The following is a 19,234-nucleotide window of genomic DNA, read 5'->3' as shown; positions in this document are numbered from 1 at the left end:
TCTTTAACTTCTTCCTTGGTCTGACAATCAACATGCCTACATCCTCTTATATTTGAATTTTATGTTCTCTGCCAAAATCCAGCATCAGTGCCTTTAGGCATACATAGGAAATGAAGTGGGTTGGATCTGCTCTCTTTCGTTATCCTTCTATGCGTGACTACAAATTGAAAAGAGTTAACTGACCTCACATGTATTTGAACCAAATGATCAATAAATGTTTTCTCCAAAAAACAATACGCATAGATTCTTTTTTCTTTTTCTTCTGTAATCCTGACATGTATGCATTTAAATATATACTTATATGTGCATCTGTATTCAACTGCAATAGGTTATTCAGCTAATTGGATTTTTATATACATGAAACTATTTTAGGATAATTTAAAATTTATCAAATTTCTATCTTCCACTTGATTATCCAAGAAATTAAAAGTGTCAATGGACCCTGAGTATTTTGAAAATTGTAGGAAAAGTTTACATAATTACAATTTCATCAACACTTGTTTTACCTTTCCAGTGCTGATTTGAAAATACCAATCTCACTTTCTCTATAAAGAAGCAGAAATTAGGTATTTTTAAAATGTCTAACACTAAGAAGATTTTTAAGGCAGAAAACCAAAATCTAAGCATTGTTTCTTGTCACCTAAGGAGCCCTCTTTTGTAGAAGTAACCACTACCATTTTCCATATAAACAATGATATAAAATTAACAGACTAAAGTTTATTATGCCACCAACTATTCCAAGCCACAGAAAACAGTTTATATTATTTATTGCATAATGTCTTCTTTCCTATAGATTTTCTCTGCTATCCCAAAGGAGAACATTCTTACTTAACATATTTTGGTAGATTCTTTCTAGGTCCTGGAATGTTAAAAAAAATGTTATATACATTAATGGTAAAGTATCCCAGACCCTAAAATAACCTATTGAGTCATGCTAAATAGTAACATTCTACTTTCAAATACTGAGGGAAACCTATATGGAAACGTAGTACTTTATATTTTGTTGATAATGTGCTACTCTTTTCCGCTTAGCCTACCACATTAGGTATTCTTCTTGCTTATCATGACTGACTGGTAATTAACAAGACAATTATTTCTAACATACAAATTTTCAATTGAATGTTAGATTTTTTTCCTAAGGAACATTTACCCTCAGAGGTGAAAAAGTCAAAACTGGAACGATCGTTTTGAAAGCCAAGTATCTTTTGAATAGATTTCCAGATCCAGATCAAATAGGTTTTTAACTTAATAAAAAATTTAGGGTCCTAGCTTGGAAGTCAAAACTTGTACTCATTCATACTCAGACTGCAAGAGAATTTAACCAACCAAGATCACTGAAAAGTATAGAGGCTGCAGTACAACCTGTCCATACTGAGGGTCAAAGCTTTATTTTGACAAAAGAATTCTTCAACAAAAGAATCATTTGCAAATTCCAAACTCTTTCTTTGTTGCAATTCTCCAGAACACTGAAGCAGTGCAGTCCCCAGGACCATTTGTGGGTACATTCTGTAGCCAAATGAAAAGCACATAAAACACATCTAACAAAAAAAAATGGACCAAATCAATAAAGCAAATAAACCCTTCGCTTCTGCACTCAGCAGGTACAGTCTTATTTTCCCACCATTCTAAAGTAAATCAGCAATCTATTTTGAAAAATAAAAAAGAATATTTCACCACAAATTGACTGTATTTAATAAAATGCAATCTCTCCTGCCCAGACGGTGAAAATTTGAAATCAATAGTCAAATTCCCCATCTTCTTTAAGTGAAAAAACTAACATATAACTTTATTGTTACTGCCTGAATTATCCATCCCATGGTTCTTCATATTGTGTAAGAGCCCTGCCAATTCCTCACTTTTCAGGTAAAAGAGAAAGACAAAGCACAGAAAATAAATCAACAAATGACTATCTCCCTTGGCAAATGGACATATTAGAAAGAAAAATAATTTCCTTGCAAAAATACCATTATTTAGGACACCAGTACTATGTTAGTAAGCAACCATCATTTTTTAAGTTTAGTTTCCTCTCAAATACTTTTCTGCAGTGCTCTCTTAAAATAGAAAAGAAAAACACACACCATGCAGTGTTGAATTAGTTGTTCGCTTTTCTTTTCTTTCTTAAAATAGGTACAACATTTAATATGCACTTCAACCACCATAGTGAAGTACTGGCACTAAAGTGGACACTAGGGTAAAACAGAAACTGTGAGCAATGTTTTATGATTCCAACCACCACAGAAATGCTTCTGTCAAGTAAGCTTGGGAAGAATGCTCCTAAAGGACTAGTTTCCTGGCCTTCCCTGTGGATAGGAATTTGTACTTGGATAAAGGTCCCAGGGCAAAATTTGTGGCACTGCGGTGCCCCCTTGTGTCCAATTTGGCACCAGCATGAACTACACCGGTCTGTGCTGAAAGCAGAACAGGCATTTCTTAAATCCCACAAGAGTACATGGTGGGGTGCAGAAGAATTAAAATGTTCTCCCTCTGCATCTGTGAAAAAATGTCCGTTTCCGGTGCAGTGAGAAATTTCCATGTGGCTGCTTTTCTCAACACTTCAGATGCCCTCCACCTGAAACCATTGCCTGCCTTTCATCTGGAGATAAGTCAGGATGAACAGTCTTGCATCCTAGCTCACAGACCCACACAAACTGAAAAATCACTTTAGATTGAGAAATGTTATCTTTGTATTACCATGACACAGAAAAATTGGAGAGTACTTAAAGACTATTTATTGAATGGTCTTGCTTGCCTTCAAATTTTGCATCTTGTCAGTTTTTTTTATACATTTTCATGACAGAAACTATTTCATTTTCCCACTATCATTCTTTTTTTTTCGACATACAAAATGACTTTGCAGAAAATTGGGTCACCACTGGATGCAAGAATATAACTACATTTATCAGTTCCAGTCATACTTACCTACACGCACCTCCAAATATTAAAAAAAAAAAACAATTCTACATATAATAAACCTTGGAAATTTTTCAAATTCAGTGTTGGGTTGAGGGTGAAGAACAATTTCCCCGTAAGTAGGAAAATTTGCTTGTGATATTTATCTCTGGAGATGGTTTGACTGCAGATCCAGAATTGGATTGCAGTTCTGTCCTCAAGAATTACCTGGGAACGAACTACTCTTTCTCAACACATTTATTCACATAGTTCCAAAGACATTCCAAAGTGGAAGTTATATGCTGCTTTTTTTCTTTTTGACAAAAATCACGGCTGGAAACTTCATATTGAATCAAGTGGTAGGAGGATAAGGGAGCCTATGATAAAACAGAAAAATAAATGGCAGGCAAAGTAAGGAAAAGAAAAGGGAAACACAAGTGAAAAAGGGAAAGAGAAGCAAGTTAAGAGGCCACAGATTGCGGTTTGCATGCCTATTCCATCTCTAAGGGAAATAGAATACAATTGTGGTTTTTTTTTTCCTCTTTTCCTGGAAATCATTCGAAATGCACCTGGGAATTATTTAAGACAGTGTTTATCTCTGTCTTTATGCTTTTGATAACATAGTAGATCTCATGGATGATGGGCTTTTTTTCTCTTTTCACTTTCAAAGGGAGGTAAATTCTGTTCCACCAAAACTGCTGCTTGCTAAACCTCATCTGAAATCCCACCCTGCATTTTCAACATGATGAAAAGAAAATTCCTTTGGTGACTTTTCAGGATAATGAGCTGTTATTGTATAGTACTCCATTAAACATTTTAATACAAAAGGGCAGAGGGTAAAATAAAAACAGGAAAGAACAATGATTTTCCTTTTCTGATCTTAAACATAACCTCCTTTGTATTTTGTAATAAACAGATTGATATGATTTTTCATCTTTACCTGCTATCAGTAGCGCATGTGTTTGTCATGCTTTCTCTTTGGTCAGGTTTGTTTGTACTTTCATGACCCACTACCCCTGCAGTTAGTGACATTTTTTCAAAAAGACTTATTTAGGGAGGGTGAGGGTCTCTGAATGAATTAAAAGGGACACAAGTAGGAATTGAATCTATCACTTTGACCTCAGTTATATTATTTTTGATACAGTATCTGATACTTTGTCTTGATACAATGCTGTGCCTTTTATAATTGCAAGGTAAGGCCATAAGTAAATGTGTTGTTGCTCTTAGTAGAAGACAGGAGGTTTTGAGGGATTTTCGTTACTATAAACATAAATGAGAGTAGCTTTAAGACTACCTATGAAGTAGAAATACTATAAATCACATTCCAAGTTATTTGGTTTTGGAGATGAAAAATAGAAACATACAGAGTTACAGTCCTTAATTAGCAGATTTAATGCCTGACCATTTGACTGATGTTATAATATCCAAAGAGTGCTCTCAAGTAGGATATTTACCAAAATGTATAAAGTATCTTTTCTTATGCAAAGAACCTTCAGCACCAGTAGGTGTGGGAAAGTGAACTGCTCCTCATTCATTCCTCAGCAAAGAGGGACAAAACAAGAAACACTTCTAGAGTCTTGATTTATGTTACAAGGGTGTTCCTCGTAGTTTAAATAGAAATGTCTTCCCCAAATAGTCTTGGGGCCGAAGCAATATTACAATGTACAGGGCGCTTGTCTTGAATGGTCAACCCTGGTTTGATCCCCAGAACCCCACATGATACTCTAAGTCCCACCAGGAGTTATCCCTAAGTGCAGAGCCAGGAGTAAGCTTCTGAGCTTTGGGGAGGAGGTATATAAAGAAAAAGAAAAAATAGTCTTGTAATGTATTCTTTCCTCATTCAAGCATCTTCAAAGGTCTCTTTTGAGACTCTCAATACCTGCATTCTACTTTATTTTACTCTGTAGAACATATTACCAGTTGGTGTTACGTTATATCTGCTTGTTTGTTCCTTTCTCTTCTAGTAGAAAGAAAATTCCATGATGATTTTATCTACTGTTGTATCTACAATGTGCAAATAGTGTGTGCTCAGTATGCACGTAATAATAATTTGTGGACAGAGCCAGTTGAATGCATTAGGAATCTATGCAAGTAAGTATCAAGTATCCCCCTATCCCATGTAAAAGTGTTATTTAAAAATCTGGAGATTTCTTTTCAATCAACCTTCTTGTGCATTTTCAATGTGCAAATTCACACTTGAGAATACCCACACCAGTAAATACTCAAAGCCCCAGGAATAACTTACATAGATTTTTGACTATGTGTCTCAAAATTTATAATTTTACAGAATTAAATTGAGTATAGAATTTTATTATGAATTCTAAATAGGATCACTAGATTCTACAACAAAATTTTCTGGTTCAATAAGTGAACACCTAAGAATATGAATGACAATGCTGATATTACTGGTTAGGAAGCCACATATAAATATCACTTTTTCCCTCCACAATTTATTAGTAATGACAACAGAGAATGGTTACTAAACACTAAAAGAAATACAACACATAAATGTTCAGGAGTGTGATGTAAATTCTACCTGAGTTTTTAATAAAAAGGCTACTGTTGGTTGGCTTTCATAGTCCAGGTTGATTTGTAATTGACTAAAGTCTTAATCTTTATGGTATTAAAGATACTTAAGTGTAAATGGTTGTTAATTGATATCATGAATCATTTTGTAGTCAAGATAAAAGTTTCCTGAGTGCTATAAGCTCTTCAATGTAGTGAGTCTCTTAAGAATTGATTCAGAGGAAATTATCTGGGTATACCCTGTGTGTAGAAGGGATATGAGACCCTCCAATAATCCAATGGCAATTTTACAGTGGCCACGGGAAGCACAGTTCACCTGGCAATTAGTGTCGAGCAGCCAGAGGACTCAAAGTTCTCCATGCTCACCACACAAGCTGTAATATCATGCTATCCGTTATCTGGGTCAGCCATCTGTGTAGCCTGTAGCTTTTAAATGACCTTCCTGAGCTTTTGTTTTTCATCTTTGCATCACAACAGGAAAAGATGAGAATATAATATAATGTTATATCTCATAACATGATAGCGTCAGTTTTGTCTAGATATCCATTGTTCACCTCTCAATGCATGACCACTGGGATGGATCTTTACCAAGACATATTAATAGGGCAAATGCCACACAATTTCGGGGCAGAGTCATTTTCTGGATTCATTCAATAAGCAATATGAAATCCAGCATTTTCACACCGATATACTCTGAATAGATTTCTTGAATGGAAATATACAAGGAGCAGATGAACCAACTAAAGATGGCACCTAAGAAGAGGAAAGGGAATCTGCATTACTTCGGATTGGTTTCAGTTCCTGACTAAAGGATAGGGAGAACTCACTGTATACAAATTCTCATGTGTAAAGTCTTTGTCGGATATTGCTATAAAATTTTCTAAATGTGAAAGTCTTATTTACCATCAATGCCTTCATAAGAGTCAATCCAGAAAAAAAAGTGTCAGGGATCAGTTTCATATTTAGAACAATAGGTACTTTCTCTATCATGCCTCTGTAAGTTAGGTTTCATAGCCATTGCATCTATTCACCACCTCTATTTCCATAATATTATTTTTGTTCTCTCCCGAAAAAAAAAAGCAAGGTATATCATTCCTGGAGATGGACATTCACATGTCTTTCTTTGCCTTAAAAATATGACTTAGACGTCTGAAGTTTGGTTAAATTTGAAGCTGTCCTCATACACATGCTATTTTCTACCCCAAATTCTTTTAGCAGAAAACCTTTTTCCCATTCTGAAACTTTATTTACTTCTGTTACTCCAGATGTATGTGCCAATCAGTTTAGCTACTGCCAATTCTTGTTTATTAATAATGCTAACGAAAGAATTGAAATTCTACCAGATTTCAATCTCTGTTTTCATGCCTCAATAATGAATCCTAAAAGAGATGAATTCTGATATTGTCTCAGCAACTCAAAAGACTAGGTAGGATTAGAAATTTGACTGGCTTTTACCTACCTTGCACGAACTCAGAAAGACTATTTGTACGGCTAACGCCACTGTATATGTGAAGATAATTTGCATTTTCATTGTTCTTTATTTTATGTTATTAGTTATTCATGAGATGAATATCGTATTCAACAACTAATCTATAAAGCGTTTGCTTTAAATAACAATGTGCCTTTTTTGTCATAGAGGTGGAATGGAAGATGGACGTTCCATTTAGAAATCTTGTACAAAGAATTGGGAAATGAATGGCATATAGGCTCTTCATTGCCATATGTAAAACTGGGATCTCAAAGGGAGTGACATTAGCATTGGAAGAAACAGACTGTACTACATAGGTTTGAACATATAAGGGCCATATTAGCCAGCTGGACCTACTGAGAAAGGTCCTCACTAGCTAGTGAAAGGAAAGGCAAGGTCAGGTTTAACCATACTATGTAATGAACCTGTAAATGACTAATTATTCCTCTCACCAAACAGCACAATCTGCATGTGAGGCAAAAACCAACACAGAAAGCTTCTGAACTCATTTCTTTTAGAGCAGTATATAATCCAATTTCCATACACATTGCTTTCTACTTTTTCCAGGACTCATATCTATAGTAACACAAATTGAAAAGAAAAAAACAGATTCTACTCTCTTGTTTCTAGGAAAGAGTATACTAATTCAGAAAAAAATAATAAAATTTGAATGTGTAGTTCCCGCTGTGTGCTGTACGGTGGGATTCTGTAAGTACGTGTATACATGGTGGATATACATTTTATCATGGATCCCTACCTACCTCTATAGGGATATAGACATCCCCTAGATAACTTAGCTTTAAAATCAGATCAATGATTTTATTTAGAAAGAGAGGAAGAGAGGTCCTTTATATTCACATGGGGTTTCACCCGAATCCCACTGTGGTTTTATAGGTAGGACAGCTTCACCTTGAAGGCAGTGAATTACTAGATTCTGATTTCTTTGGAAGAAGGCAACTATCTCTCAGGGAATAAAAAAAAATCCATAAGGAGAAGAGCTCCATAGTTTTGTTTTGTTTTTTAATAATACTACTTTCAAACTCAGAAATTCTAATAGAAAGATACTGTCGGTGGCAGTAATATGACTTAATACAATGGATAAAACAGAAAAATGGCAATCTTAAGATTTAAGATTTTTTAAAGCAGAGAAATTTTTCATACTTTTGTCTCCCTGATTTATGGCATGTGTCTTAGAATAATGATGACAACAATGATAACTAGTATTTCTGAAATTTATGTGCCAGGCACGCTCCCTTCAGAGTCCAATTCACAGTATGCTCAAAAATATCCTGTCAGTGAGCTACTATCATCACCTCCATTTTACAGACTAGGAAACTGAGGTTCAATGACTTCATGAAACTTGACCAAGATCACACAACTAATAAATGGTTCAGAGGGATTCACACTGATCTGATTTCAGAGCTCAGCCTCTCAGCCTTTATGCTAAGCCATCTTTATATTGTACAGCATGGCAACTGCTTAGAAGAATTTTTAAATTTACTTAGCTATTAAACTCTATTCTTTCATACTATAAATGTGAGACTAGTGAAATTTTAGATCACATATAAATTCTAGGATACAAATAATCTCATGACCAACAGAGAGAGAGAGAAGGAGAGAGAGCGAGAGAAAGAGAGAAGGGGTTCTTATGATAATGCATATATAATTTTATGGTGGTTATACTGTAATAATAATTCCTTATAAATTATAGAAATTCCATGAGAAAACTTAAAATTACTCACTGTTTTAGGATTTATATGATTATCAAATTGCTTTTCAACACATCATTCCTCAACTGCCAAAACATAATCTATTAGGACAAAACTTGTGAAAAAATGGTCTTCCTTTTGTCTACTCAATTGCTCAAAACTTTTCTTTCCTTCCCATATCCAGTTGTCACATTAGGGCTTGCATTCTCTGGGCAATAACTTTTAGTTTAAATCTACTCTACAAGGAAACTTAAAACATCAGGCTCCCATTTCTCAAACACCTTAAACTTTTATAGGTGCTGTTTTAGGTCTAAACACTATGTGACTTAATTGGACTCTTCAAATCACAAATATATGAATAAGAATATGGAGAACTGTTTGTGATTATGTTGTTGTTGTTTTTGTTGGTGGTGGTGTTTCCCTAAATAGCTTCCATAGCCCAAGACACTGAAGAGATCATAAGCCACCACTTGAATCCAAACAAATGTCCAGTGTGATTGAGGTATGACCACAGCATGAGTATTCGAATATATCCAAAAGAAGAGTCTGCATTTAGAGGACTCCAGTTCAGATAGTGCTTCCTCCCAATGCAGCTGACCAGGAGCCTTGATCTTTATCTGAAAAATTGTTTATCCACCAATTGAGCTACATGAGAATGTTAAAGGACTCTCCACTGCTTTCCCCCTCATTTCTCTGCCTATTAGTTTCCTTTCTGATCTTTCTGAGATTCCTCAAACTTTTTGAGCTCAGTCTTGTCTAAAGTTACCTAAAATATGGCTATTAGGCTTCTTTGCCAAAGGGCAGAGTCTTTCTGGAAAGTAATAATTTGACTCAAATCTACTGCTTAGACAGTAGTGAACATGGAGGGCTGTTTCCACGAAGTCCATTTCTTGTCGAGGCTCAGTTGAGCTTGAAGACCCACTCAGAGGGAATGAGAAAACCATTCTCAAAAAAAGTACTATTATAGAAACGTATTCTGTGCTTGGTGGCACATCCCAACAGTTTTTTTTCTTTTTATGCTATCTGGCAGTTTCCAAAGTTCAAACAACTCCCCACTTATGTACTCTAGCTTAAATAATCATACAATTAGCTATTTTCACTGCAAGAAAAAAAAGGAAACAGTTGATGAACCAAAAAAAGAAAGAGTTCTAATCCCTGCTGATTTTTTCCATATACATGTTTGGAAAGTAAATTTAGAGTATTTTATATATTTCAATTTTATCATCACATTTTGATATCTATTAGACACATCTATATCATACTTTATACAGTGTAGTCATTTTTTTCCTAAAGAAATCCCCTATTGTCAAGCTTTTAGCTTAATGACTGAGCACCAAGCAAGATCAGTAGACAGAAAAACTCTAGGTTGTTCAAATTCTAAACAGCCATGTAACTTGGACACTGGACATATTTTATAAAATCCTCCCATGCCTGATTTTGCCATCTGTTGCAAGAGAGTAATTGTAGGAATTACAATTACTCATCGGTCTGTTCTAAGCCTTAAGCGAGAAAATTTAATGTACAGTGCTGAGCACTGTGACTGGCTCATTTTGAGCAGCCAATAAAAGTTGGCCAGATTAAATAACTCATCAGATGATTACTTCCTTAGAACATATTCTGTGAAGAGGTCACAGGCCCAAACATGCTTGAAGCTTTTCTCTGTGTTGCTAATTGTCTTCCAATTTCTCTTTCATCAGTGAGTCAGAGTGACAAGAGGCCTGTAGCCACCCTTCAACTTCTCCTCTCCTTTGGGATGTAATTTTATTTATTTATTTTTTAAAAGAAGGCAGTCTGGGAGAATATAAAAACCCTGATTGGAGAAAGACATTCAAAGGTTTAGTACTACATTTTCTCTTTACTCAATAATCACACAGCTTTGAACTCCCAATTTTTTTTAACCCTTAGAGTATTCATCAATTTACAAAGGGGACTGGAAAAGCAACCAATAGTATTTACTTAAAACAACATACAGTAAACAAAATAAGCAATTAAGTACCTTATAACCTATACCTTGTCATCTACACATGAGGTACTTTAGCCCACCTGGGATTTGACTCTAGCTACTCCTACAATTTTTAGAAAACAGATTTCTAATTCCATTCAATTTAATATTTAACGAGCATGTCTTATACATCAGATGTTGAACCAAACACTGAAACCAGACAGAAAGAACAATCAAAACAAGTTCCCTGTAAAAGAAAAATGTTGCTGAGAGGGAATCCTCGGGCAAACAAGGGAGGACACAGATGTTTAATACAATCTAAATAACATTAGGACAAATTTTGTAACTAATAGACATTTAAATTCCATTTAAGTTTTTTTATCCAAGTTGTCAAAGTATCACTCTAAAGTTATCTTCAGGCAGGAAACTAAGATACAGGGCAATATTCCTGAACAAACATAACATCAGTCACAAAAAGAAAAGAAAGAATGCAAGAGAAGCAAATACAGCATCATTGCTTGTTTTGTAGAATGCCTCTCATTTCTTCACAATCATCTGTTTGGTGACATCTACCCTTGAGTATCTGCAAAAGGTAGCCAAAAAGAAGGGCCCCCGGGCAGACAGGGCTCTGGCATACATATTACCTTCTTCACCAGCTATGGAAAAACAGCCTCACCTCAATGACTATACTTCATTCTTATTCTCTAGCCCTCATCAGCTCCTTTTCTTCTTTAATCAGCCCCAATCTGCTTTTAGCAGACAATAATAGGAATAAAGAGTTGCACAGATTTTGGCATGCATGTGCATCCCCCTCCCCCACTTAATCTATCCAAAAAGAGAAGAAAAAGCTTCTCTCTTTTATAGGTTTCTATTGTTTTAGAAAAAAAAATAATAGGGCAGGATGACCGGTGACCATAACAGACTGCATTTTCTCATTGCAAAGATGCATATATTGTTATCAGCAGGGCTGATCTTCATTTTCAGTAGACACTGCTGGTCCTGCATTTTATGTTAAAATAATGGAAATGCTTCTTTATTAAACTCTAGTGAAAAAAATAGCATCTCTTTTAATGATTAACACTGACTAATTCTACAAAAGCTGAGTAGCATGTGCTGAAGAGATGGATTATCTCTGAAACATAATTTTACTAAGCACTGCTATGTAATTTGTTAAGCATTTAGTAATAAGTATGTCTAATAAAATATGAAAAAAATATTTAGAAAATGAACCATAATTTTAATATAATTTTAATTAATGGGAGTGCAATTGTGGTGGTTTAAATTACATTCCCAGTGGTAAGAAGCCTTTCAAACCTAATTTGTAAGCCAAGATGGTGGCTCTAATGACTGGCAGCAAAGTTTCTTCAACAGATTTCATGGGGCATGATCCAAAGATAATAGGTTCTCAGCCCAATGACAATCCAATTACAATGCCAATCAAAGCCAACTTCATGCACTCTAATTATCAGATTTAGCTGTCAGCTCAAATACAAACATAACACTTTTATTTAAATAAAAATTTAATTTAGGGAAAAAAAAGACGACTTCATGTGTGATTTATTGAGACTGCCAGAGCAATCTAACTTATTTCCCTGGTAATATAATAAAATCAGTCTTGTATTTTTTTTTAACATGAAAACTTTTCTCCTCCACTCATTTTCTGGTATCTGCTATGCTATATTACTTAAGAGTTAATTTACGCAAAAAGGCATAACCTAACATGGCAGCAGATATTTGCCAACTAGAAGTAGGTTAAATAGAGTAGCAAGGTTTCAATGAGACAAAATTCCAAGTGACTAAATGACAAACTTTAATTAGTTTTTACTAGTTTTCAAGAGAAACCGTTTCAGCTAAATTTCATTTGCATAGACCTAAAGATGAGGACACTGAATTTCTCTTATCTTGGCATTGAATCACAGAAAGGATAGAAAGAAAGTTAAGGCGACCAATACCCACTTAAAATGATTTTAAGACATTTGATATTCATATCACAAAGGTAACAATCTAGAGCATCAGTAATAGGCAGCAATTGCTCCCCATCAGAGTCTCAATAATGACTCCCAGCCGTTGGTATAGGTTTTCCTTTAGTATTAAGGATGAAAAGGATATCCAGGCAGTGACTAGCTACAAAACTATAGCTCTATATCTACTTAAAATGGAAAGGGGGTTAGAAGATTTTTTTCTTTTCTAAACTCTATCTCGTGAATTTATATATGACTACATACAGTCTTATAATATAGATTGCATAAAATTGAAGACATGACTAAGAACACTTTTAACTAAAGCAGGGTTATAATAAGAAGAGAGAAGTAACAGTGACATACAGAAACCAAGGACAAGGTCTGATTCTACCAGTTCTAAGCTCCTGATCATAGTGTCTCAAAAACTTCTGGGATTACTCTTGTTAAATTGGGGATAATCTGTGAGCTCACACCTGGAGATACCTGAACCCATTTTGAATATCAAAAGCGCTTCTATGGCGTCCCACATTTATCTCTGTGAAGACAGTAACCTAAAGGTCCAGCTTCACACTTCCTAAATTTGTTTTCCAGTTTGAAAGGCACTTATTATTTTCAATCCTACATTAGACAAGAATCACGGGGGGCGGTTATAACAAAGAGTTAATTTGTTTCATCTTAAATACTTGGAGTTGGGAGTCACTTGAATTGCACATGCAAATAGATGCAAACATATGCAAATCAGGGTTTCTCCAGATAAATTGAGTGGAAAAAAAAGCCTTATAGTACATATTAGTAATATTCAGGGATTGTCATGGTATTTAAAGGGAAATTATTTCCTTTCCCCAATTCCTAATGTGAGTAGTTTTCCCTATTTTATCTGAATAAAATCAGAAGTTATCAGACTTTTAAAAACAATGAATTTTTTTAAATTTGTATATTATTATATAATTTTTAAAAAAATTGTTTATTATTATATACATGTATATATTATATACATCCGATACTTAAACTTTAATCGTTATATATTAATTGCAGCTCCCCCCAAAAAAAACTAAAATATCCATTACTAAAGGACAAATGTATTTTTCAAATAAATCTTGTTTTTGGTCAGACACTAACATAATTGAAAGTACTTCTACAAGGAAAGCCATAAGATTATGAAGGAAACAATAGAATTTATAGAGCTATTGTTTATTTTAATAATAATAGTACATATCAAGGTATGTTACCATGGAACCCAGGTAATGTGGAACTTTGTGACCTTAGACTCTGGGCTCAATGGGACCCAGAAGCAGAAATTCTGTGCCTGCTTCCCCCAGTTTCCATTGACCCAGGGTTATGCCCATAAGCCACCTCTTGTCAGTGCCAGTTAATCTCATGGCCACCATCCAGAGCTCATGGCTGCTTCTCCCGGAAGGGAGCATAAAATGAGGCCCCCATAACCATGCCACCGGACTCGGTGCCAGGCTGTTTTCATTTGGAGCGTCCCAGAGCTGGGTGGGTGAGAGCCCTCCCTGCCCCAAGGGACCCAGCCCTGGAAGCCGACCTCCACAACTCAACAAATGCCACACTCCAGGCCGCTTTCCACACACTCGGGCCAAGCCTCACATATGATTGAACATATTCCTGGACCGTGAGGCTGCTTTTGTGGCTGCGTGACACATCCTAAGACAGACAGACAGACAGACACACACACACACACACACACACACACACATATGTATATATGTACTTGGCTGGGAACACCTGTAAAGGTGATTGGAGGCCACCCCAAAAGTCTCCATCCCACTCGGAGAGCTACCCATAGCATACTCGATATGCAAAAAACAGTAACAATGATGCTCCTCATTCCCCTGACCCTGAAAGAGCCCCCAATATGCCATTGGGCTACACTAGCACATGACAGGGACTAATGAAGATGTTACTGGTGCCCACTCGAGCAAATCGATGAACAAAGGGATGACAGTGATACAGTAATACAGTGATCAAGGTATGTTTAGATATATTACTCACATTATTTCCATATCATATTATATTCATAGCTTTGTTTCATTTTTGTGAATCTATGAATTAATATAACTAGTATTATTTTTCTCTATTTGGATATGACTTCTCAAGTCCTGGCTGTTTAATTTATGTCTGCCTTCATTTCAAACCAGGTCTAACAGCTCCCTGATTGGACTAGAGACATCCAAAGTTAAGCAAAATAATTCTGCCCAAAGAAATGTCTTTTAGGAGTTAACATACCTCAATCTAGGCACTGTTGTTAAACTTAACAAACAGAAATATCAAGCCATGCTTGAAGCTCTCTAGTTTTCTCCTTAGACAAAATAGTCAACAATCAACCCACAGTTATCTTTAAAGGAGATCAGACACCGATCCTCACAGTAACAGACAATCAATAATAGGGAGGATAGTCTGGAACTCATCACCTCTCATGTTAAAATTCACCTTCCCTTTGGGAACTCTTACTAGTTACATCATGCAGAGAGGCCACCGCTGCATATTTTAGTCTATCATAGAAACACACATTTTAATTTTCCCAAAGCACAACTCAGACAAAACAAAAACAAGGCTCCATTAAGCAAGGCTAATACAAAGAAAATAAACACAAAGAGTAAGTAATAAGGAGCTAGACTAATTATGAAATAAAGTACAATCAGTTTTATTTTATGATTCTTTAGATGGTTCTTGCCTAGCTACCAAATTTCTGTCAAGTCTACCTCCCTCCTGCTCCCATGAAGACTGAACTATAAAGCACTGTTACTGTTTTTCTTAAAAGGCTAACCCAAACCCACTCGGGTTGAAATATGTGTGCCGAAAGTGGATTATAGACCGAACATGATGGCCACTTAAAACCTCTATTGCAAACTACAACACCCAAAAGGAGAGAGAACAAAAGGGAATGCCCTGCTGAAGAGGCAGGGTGGGGTGGTGAGGGATGGGGTGAAGGTGGTGGGAGGGATACTGAGAACATTGATGGAGGAGAATGGGCACTAGACGAGGGATGGGTAAACAATCACTGTATGACTGAAATGTAAACACAAAAGTTCATAAGTTTGTAACTGTACCTCACGGTGATTCACTAATAAAAAAATGAAAAAAAAGGCTGATAGTGAGATGTGAGAAGGACTGGTCTTATCCTGCTCTGATTTAGGTTCTTCCTATTTATTACACTTTTTTATATGTGGAACTCAGTATCTAAAATACTTATTAAGTAGGCCATAGCACTTCTTTTTTATTTATTAATTTTTTTACTGGGATAAATTTATTTTTTAAATTTTTATTTAATTATTTTTTAATGTATCACCACGAGGTACAGTTACAGACACAAACTTTCATGCTTATGTTTCAGTCATACAATGATCATCTAACCATCTAACCATCCTTCCATCAGTGTCCATTCTCCACCACCAAAGTTCCCAGTATTCCTCCCACCACCACCCCATAGCCTCCTCCCCCCACCTCTGTGGCAGGCACATTCCCTTTTGCTCTCCCTCTCTCTCTCTCCTTTTGGGCATTATGGTTTGCAATACTCGTATTACGTTGCCATCATGTTAGGCCTATAGTCTACTTTCCGCACATATCTCTCATTCTGAGTAGGTTTTCCAAGCATCCTTTACTTAGTGGTCTTATTTATATCTGAGCTGCCTTTTTCCACAGCATGTGAGGCCAGCTTCCAAGCCATGGAGCCATTCTCCTGGTCCTTATCTCTACTAACCTTGGGTGTTAGTCTCCCATTCTGTTACTTCATATTCCACAAATTAGTGCAATTCCTCTATGTCTGTCTCTCTCTTTCTGACTCATTTTACTTAACATGATACTTTCGATGTTGATCCACTTATATGCAAATTTCATGACTTCATCTCTTCTAACAGCTGCATAGTATTCCATTGTGTAAATGTACTAAAGTTTCTTTAACCAGTCATCTGTTCTTGGGCACTCGTTTCTTTTTCTAGATTCTGGCTATTGTAAGCAGTGCATATCACTTCTTATACCACAGAAAAGTCCAACATAATAAGCCTGAGGTACATGAAATGGACAAATGCAGTCGCAGGAGGTAATTTCACCCAAGTTGAGTATGTGTATAATATATCTCAACTCTATTCTTTAGTCCTGTTAATGAGTCATTTTCATTTTCTTTTATAAGATCTATGTGCTTTTTAAAATAAAATCATATTTTATTTAAACACCATGGTTTACAAAGTTGTTCACAATGCATTTATTATAGATATTCAATATTTCAACATCAATCCCTCCACCAGTGTGACCTTCTCTCCATCTCTGCACCCATTTTACCAACCACCTCCCCAGTCTGCCCCCATAGCAGGCCTAAATGATTTATTTTACATTACCTGTTACAACAAAATGATAGATGAAATTATCAAAACTAATTAAGTCAAAGAAAATTGGGAAATTGTTATATCTCTGGAGCAATAGCACAGAGGGTATGGCATTTGCCTTGCATGGGACCAACCCAGGTTCGATTCCTCTATCCCTCTCAAAGAGCCTGGCAAGTTACTGAGAGTATCTCGCCCATGTGGCAGAGTTTGGCAAGCTACCCATGGTATATCCGATATGCCAAAAACAGTAACAATAAGTCTCACAATGGAGACATTACTGGTGCCTGCTTGAGCAAATTGATGAACAACGGGACTATAGTGCTATACAGTTATATCTCATCATGGGGACTTTAAGTTCTTGCTTGAGGGTTTACTAAGCTGTTGTTCCTAGCTGTGCCTTCTGTGTTAATGTTTTTGTTTATTGTGCTTACTTGGCGTCTATGTTATTTTTTCCATCTAACTTGGTGTGTTTCTACTGGGATGCTAGTTAAGTTAAAATGACTAGTTAACAACAAAACCTGGGTTATCAGAAGGGAAAAAGGATGGGAGAAAAGGTAAAGGGGGTATAGTGGATAACAGGATGTATTAACACTTCTAAAACTGTATTTTTAAGGAAAAATAAATTTACTTATCAGTGACAGGGTAATAATGAAAAATATGTCCCTCTCTTTCCTTTTCTATTGCTATTGTGACAACTGTGGGTCACACATTTAGTTGTGTACTTGCACATGAGCTCACCATGGGTCACAGTCATTTGGTTATAGTACTCAGTCACATTCTGCTTACAGAGGTTGCTTAAACATAAACTCAGTTGGGTTTGCACTCCTGGCCTTACTGCTCATGAATCTTTAGCTGTGTCACTGGGTAGGATCACACAATATTTAAGTACAGTGTTTACATACCTGGTATGCACAGTTTATCCCATACTCTGTCAACATACCAATAGGAGGCCTAGATAACACAGTGGCCTGACCATGCCTGGTGCATATGGGTGACAGCCTGGCTCAAATACATAACTTCATGCTTGCAAAATGTTTACTCATTCAACCATTTTCTTGGCCCCCAAATATATTTTTGTGAAGGATGGGTTGGACCACAATTAAGTCAAGGCTCAGGGGTCACTACTGGCAGTGTTCAGGGAACCAGGTGGAGTACCAGGGATTTTAACCAGGGTTAGTTACATACAAGGCAATCACCTTACCTCTTGCACTATCTTTCCAGTCCCATAAAACATACTTTAAAAGTTATACACACAGACTATTAGTATCATGTACAACAAAACATTAAGTGTCTATTGGAGTATAGGTTAAAATGGAGATGACAGAATGAGTTTTTGTTTAGACCAAAAAAGCAAGTTCAAGGAAAGCTTCATTATTCTGTCAATACATCTGCGTACAACTGGTAGGATCTTAGAAATGCTTATCGGAAACAAAGTGGTTGGAAGATGTTATTAGAAGACTGTCTGAAGCAAAAATGAAAGCCAGGTAAAAGGGTTGAAGGTAGAAGTAATATTTTTATTGTTGAAAAAGCAAAAATATTCATAAAGAGGGAGATAGAGGCATGAAAAACTTTGTAGAATGTCCAAGAGAACATACCACTTAAAGAGCAAGGGAGATGGCTCAAAGGGCTGGAGGTCGTGATTTGCATGTAGTTGCCCCATACTCTGTCTTGGGCACCACATGGTCCCCTGAGTACCACCAAGAGTGACCCTTGAGCACTACAAGGTGTAGTTCAAAAATAAAAATAATGTACCATTTTAAATGTCCTGAAGCTTGGCAGATTATTATTCTGTAATAATAGGAAATATCTTTTTATTTCATTTTAGTTTGGGGAACACACCTAGTAGTGACCTGAGAAGATGGATTTTTTTCAGTAAATAATGCTTTCACACTATTTTCTTAATTTAATCCAACATTCTAGCCAGGCCAAATTTTACCACTCAATTCTCTGGCTTCTCTGAACACATTTATCTTTGCTTCACCTCTAGTTTCATTCTCCAGATTTGTAATTTCCTTGGGCAGCTGTCCCTTTCACTTCATGTTTTAGCTGACAATATTTTAAATCAATCAAATAAAATTAACACAATATACATTAAAACATTAATTATTTCAATTAAACAATAGAATTGGTGTTGGCCTTAAAGAGAAAATTGCAAAAGGGAAAAGTATCTGCCATAGAGACAAGTTTAGAGATGGGATTAAAAACTGGGGATTGTATATTGGGAAAAAAAATGAGGACACTGGTGAAGGGACAGGTGTTGAAACATTGTATGTCTGAGATTCAATAATGAATCACTTTTTAAGTCAGAATTTCATGACGATTCAATAAATTTAAAACAAATGAGATTGGAACAATAGTACAGCAGGTTAGGGTTCTTGCCTTGCATGTGACCTATG

This window comes from Sorex araneus, chromosome X (genome assembly GCF_027595985.1).
Source record: "Sorex araneus isolate mSorAra2 chromosome X, mSorAra2.pri, whole genome shotgun sequence".
Taxonomy (NCBI): domain Eukaryota; kingdom Metazoa; phylum Chordata; class Mammalia; order Eulipotyphla; family Soricidae; genus Sorex; species Sorex araneus.
This window is presented reverse-complemented; position numbering follows the sequence as displayed.